The sequence below is a fragment of the Micrasema longulum genome, unplaced genomic scaffold (assembly GCF_059751315.1).
Source record: "Micrasema longulum isolate JH-2025_06_02 unplaced genomic scaffold, ASM5975131v1 h1tg002849l, whole genome shotgun sequence".
In the NCBI taxonomy this organism is placed as follows: Eukaryota; Metazoa; Arthropoda; class Insecta; order Trichoptera; family Brachycentridae; genus Micrasema; species Micrasema longulum.
In genome coordinates, this window is record NW_028279971.1 from 69964 (window position 1) to 75963 (window position 6000).

Below are 6000 nucleotides of genomic sequence, written 5' to 3' on the forward strand. Positions count from 1 at the left end.
TATATTCCTTTCTTTAAAATCTTCTTCATCTCTCAACAATATTTGAGTTTGTCCAAATTTTTGTAGACAAAGATTGGATTCAACCCCCTAGAGAAATGTTGATATAACCATATTACAACAGACATGAAGAACATTTTACAGAAAGGAATACAGAAGTCTAGGTATCCACTAGACTTATGACATGTCATTGGCTGGTTTAAATTACCACTTTACACACTGTGTAATATTCACCATTCTGCCTATATATTAACATCTATACTCTTTCGAATCTAAAATAAATCAATATTTTCAGGCGTTGCGTTGCCTTATACTTAGGTGAAATAATTCAATCAGATGAATCTTACACGCAACAATTAATGTTTCGTCTATTTAACATTATAAAAACGTCAACAGATGGAAGAGTCGAAGGAATACAGATGTTAAAATAAAGACAGGTCATAAGCCCCGTGGATGCCTAGACTTCTATATTCCCTTTTGTAAAATATTCTTCATGTCAGCTGTAATATGTTAAGTTCTTCATCTCTGTTGTAATATTGACGTAATTCAGAATACGGGGAGAACAATTTCCCTTTTCATAATTCAAATATGGGATGTACCCAGTAATGTTTCTTTCGTTTAATTTTCCTTCTGCGTAATTCAAGAGCGCAAATCACTGCGACCTCTTCGAAATCCATCGCTAAATGAACATGTTGTCACCAGTGGTGAGTAGTGAGCGCACTCACAGTGACACAACGTGACAGTGACAAAAAGTCACAGTCAGTGGGTGGTGTAAAAGATTTGCCGAAAAAAAACATAAATAAATACATTAATAGAAACTTGCGTTTAATTTTTTTTCTCATAAATTCTTACCGGTTACCCACTGAAGAGGTTTTCACGCAAAGAAGATAACGGTAGTATAGCGATACTACCTACCCGTTTTTCTCGTTGTATTTCATTCAAGCTTAAACAAAATAAAACCAGATATAAACATTCGCTTTTTCAAAACGAATGTCGAGCGCTTTACACAAAGAAAGTTTGACAGCGGAAGTCACATTTGATTCTCAATGCAGAGTGCTTCGGGGAACCCGAGGTAAAGTCGGCTGGTTTTCAATAGTATTCATGCGCATCCCTGATTCAAGAATGCTGTCTCTCGTATTTTACTGAATTCGTTCACAATTTCATATCGAAATAATGGATGTGAACCTGTTTTGGGAGGACGCACCAAAGTTGGCTACGGATAGATTCAGTTTTGTGCGAAATAATGTGAACAGTGACAGATTTATTTTAAATAAAGTTTTTTTAAAGAAAATCTTACGTTGTTGCAACATCATCAGCATCATCATTCTCTTTCCGCACCTAACGGTGCACAGGGCACGGAATCAGCACACCAATCGCCGAACATCTCGATCAATTTTGTTACATGAAGGTAAGGTGATCAGTCTTACGGTTCGGGTGACTATAAAATTTTCGAGTGTGAAAACCCCTTTAAAATAAATATTTCATATCAACCATGTCGGGAATCGAACCCATGTCCACTAAATTTCGCACAATACTAAAAGACTGTAGTCTGATAAAACGAACGCAGAATTAGGAAATCATACGATTTTGCCATTTTAAAACAAATGTTTTTTTTTAATCGCGCAATAATACAAAACATAAATTAAAAATGGACAATATTTTTTTTAAGTATTTCTGTTAAAAAATGTACTTAAAAGTTTACATAGCTAAAATATAATTACTTTTAGACCGGCAGATTACGCCATTTCAAATTTAGACTGAACTTAGAGATTTGGGATCTCAATAAAGGCTAAGTATTGAACTAAAATTCTATTTTAAAATTTAAAATAATACGAGTACATCTAAAATGAAAGTGGCGCAAACCAAATTTTAATTCTTTAATTTTGAAAAGATATACAAGAATTTTAAATAACGTACATTTTGTGACATTTTCCTTTATTTCTACTTTAAATTATGTCTTCGGTAATACTTTTAAAAAGTCCTTACCGAAAACGATTAAAACCAGTCTGAAGATCATAAAAAAGTCAATAATATTTTGTTTTAAATTAAATATTACAACCAGAATTATGTTCTTTTTTCAAAAAAAGAGAATACAATTCTATTAAAAAAGGTTTTAACTAAAGTATTTCAACAAAATTTTGAGTTTGTCCAAATTTGTGTAGACAAGGACTGAATTTAACTCCTTGGAGAGCTGTTACCATTAACATATTACAAAAGAGATGAAGAACATTTAAGAGAAGGTAGTATAAAAGTTAAACCAGCCAATGACAGGTCATACGCCCTGTAGCTGCCTAGACTTCTATATTTCCTTCTCTAAAACGTTCTTCATCTCTGTTGTTATATGTTAATGTATTTCAATAAATTTTACTTTTTTAAAGTATAACTTTAGGCATAATTTTAAGTAGAAATAAAGAAAAATGTCACAAAAATGTATGTGATTTAAAATGCTTGCATTTTTTTTTTATTCAAAAAATTAAAATTCAGTCAAAGCCACTTTCATGCTTAATTTATTATCTTCAATTTAAAAAAAAAAAATAGTTCAATACTTAGTTTTTATTGAGATTCCAGATACCTAAGTTTAGTCTTAATTTGAAATGGCGTAATCTGCCTGTCTAAAAGTAAATATATTTTAATTACACACTGCTTTTAAGTATATTTTTTAACAGAAATGCCTTTAATATTTATTTTTTTATCTTATTTATGTATTTTCGTTTTTTTATTATTGCGCGATTAAAAAAAACAATCATTTTAAAATGGCAAAATCGAATGATTTCCTAATTTTGCGTTCGTTTTACCAGACTACGGCGTTAAGCTTCTAGAGAGAAGTTTATAGATTCCATATGCTCCATAATAATTTTAAAATACGTATTCAAAATAATTTTCTAGAAACCGCACAACCGATAACACCACTAACAGCTCTTGATATGAAAGATATAAAATATACTTATTTACATTTTAACTGGTCACAGTTTTCAATTTTATGTATTCCGATTAGATTTTATGCATGCATTGTTAAACAAACAATATCAAACTGTAAATGCTGTTATAAGCGAAGCTATCAAATGCCTATTATTACATTTTTTAAAAGTAAACAATTAAAAATCAAATATGCTTTCCTGTAAGTACCTTTAATTTATTTATGTTTTTGTAAATGCTTTTACACCACCTTTTTTAAAGTTAATATAAAATGTTTTTTTTTTACAAACCTAATATAATGTATACATAATAAACCTAATTCTTTAAGGCACTTCAATGTTCCAAAAAATAATTTTGATTTCTAATGATATATTCAAATATCAACAAAATAAATATTTCACATCTCCTCCGATTAAATAGATTCATAACTAGAAAAATCTCATTTTTAGTTAAGTATACTAAAAATAATATATAAATTTTGACGTGTTTCTTTGATACATATGTTTTTTTTTTATTTTTGTATTTAGGTTTTTCTTAAAAAAATATTTTTATATGTTTTTTCGGGATAGAAAGTAGCTTGTATCGATTGCCGATCTTCCAACAATCGCTATGAAAAAAATACGACGATCCGTTTGCCTATGGTGACGCCAAATTATTATTATTATTTTTTTTTTTTTTTTATTTGAAAATTTATTTATAAACCCTTACGGATTATAACATTCATTTTACATAAAATAATACATTCATTTTTCATTTATACTCTGTTGTTTAAAATAATATTTTTTACATCTTTTGTAAAGTTTGTCTGAGTCTTTTGTTTAGTTTTGTCTGGTAGTTTATTGTATAATTTCAGTCCCTGGTTCATTAGTCTTGATTGTCCTTGTCTTGTTTTAAAAAGTTGTATATGGTATTTGTCTGATATTCTAGTATTATGTCCATGTTGACTACAATTTTTTATTAGTTTTAGTTCTTCGTCTACAATTACATTAGTGGCTAATTTATGGATTATTCTGTTCACAAATCCAAAACGAAAAGCAAACTATCCATAAAAAAACAAATAAAGTAAGACAACTCAAATAATTAATTACAAATACATTATTTTTAATATCCAACTTTACCGCCTACTCATTTTTAAATAATGACGTAGATTACTGATATATAATATACAAGTATTATACGGATAAGTGTTTTGTTCGTTATACTTTATTTCATTCGGGGTGAAAAATAAGATCCTGTTTTTGGTTTTATTTTTCACCTATTAGGCTATCTTTATGCAAAAAATTGTGTCAATCGGTCGCTCCGTAATAAAATAATAGTAATTTAAATTTTTTAATAAAATAAAAAACGATGTGAATCTGTGGGAATCTCCATCAAAATATTATTATGTTAATGTGAACAACTCCCTAGGAGTTAAAATCCGGTCCTTGTATATAAAGGTTTGAGCAAACTCAAAATATTATTTTCAAAAATGTACAGCCTTCCATATTCCTTATCAAAAATGTTTTCTTTTTCTGTTGCAACAAATTTAGAAATTTGTATATTATTAACATTGATTGAATTAAGAATATTATTTTCTATAAACCTGTACATTGTACATATCTTAAACCGAATAATTATCATAAATATGAAAATTATGTGACTGTCTTTTTTTTACTAAGTTTTCTGACCACTGGATAAAAATGTGAAGAACAATGATGTTTTAAAAAAAAAATATTTTTTTTCATTAATTTGATTTTTACTTTATTTGTATATCTGTAATTTTCTCTACTTTGATCTAATTTTTTTTTTAGTTTTTGGAATTTGGTTTGTTAGTTGCCAATTTAAAAAAAACAATTTAATTTTCTTTTATTTATTTTTTGGTAACATGTATTTTTTCTATTTTTTATTTTATTTTTTCTTTGTAATTATTTTTTTTACTTGTTCATATATGTTTTATTTTTGTTACTTCTTTATTTTTATTAAAATGTAGTACTATTACTGTTATTATAATATATTATTAAAGTGTTTATATAAAGTATAAATATTAAAAATGTAACATAGCTTTAGAACGGGTATTTTTGTATCTAGTGAAGCTGCTAGGATTATTATCTTGCAATTAAATCAAATGTCTAATATTTTGGTTTATTTTGTAATACATCTATTTACTTTTATTTTTTGCCAATAAACGCCGTATTTTGGCACTGAACCTGAACTTAAAAATATAAATTAAATTTTTATGCTAAACATTTACACCGAACAAGTTAGTGTGAGCAAGAATATATCAAATATGATGGAAAATAGAAGGGTCTTTAAAATGTACTATTTCCGGGAAATTACTTTTTCAAGGGGTGGAAAAAATAAAACCACTTGCAAAACGTTCAGAAGTTGCTTCGTACACTTAAACGTTTCTCACGCAGTTTGAATTAAAATTTTGACTAAATGAATTCTTAAAAAATGTTATTTTTATCATTTCTGGGAGTGTTTTTTAAGGACCCTTCTTATTTTTATACGACGTATCCACACTTCACTCTGACATAAAACGAATTCAACTTTCATATTCTTATTCGAATTGAACCGAAATGAACTTTGAAGTTTAATAACTATTGTCATTTATTTTTAACACGATCCAGATTGTCGTTTCATTTCAAGCCCATTCAAATTCTGATGAGAATCTCAAATCTTCTCTCCTCGAATATTCACGCTGTCCACGCATAAATTTTCTTAATAACCGAGGCAGTCTTAAATTTTATCTTGATTACGGTCGGAGAGATTTTTGCGAGCCATTGATTAGCCAATTGACCATTTAGCATTCAAAGGAGGCGCCAAACTTCATTAGACCAACAAATATGGTGGAATCAAATTTTGAAATTTTAAGCTTTAAATTTAAATAACAAATATATTTTTTTAAATTATATAGACTGGTTTTAGATCAATAATCCCTTCTTTAGGATATAACTGATATAAAGGGATATGTTTATACACGCTATTTAAAATATGACATGGAAATAACAAAACTAAAATTGAAGTTGAAACATCGTAACTAAACAACAATGTTTTGAGTATGTCCAAATGTTTGCAGACTGGCTGGAGTTATTTAGATCTTACTTT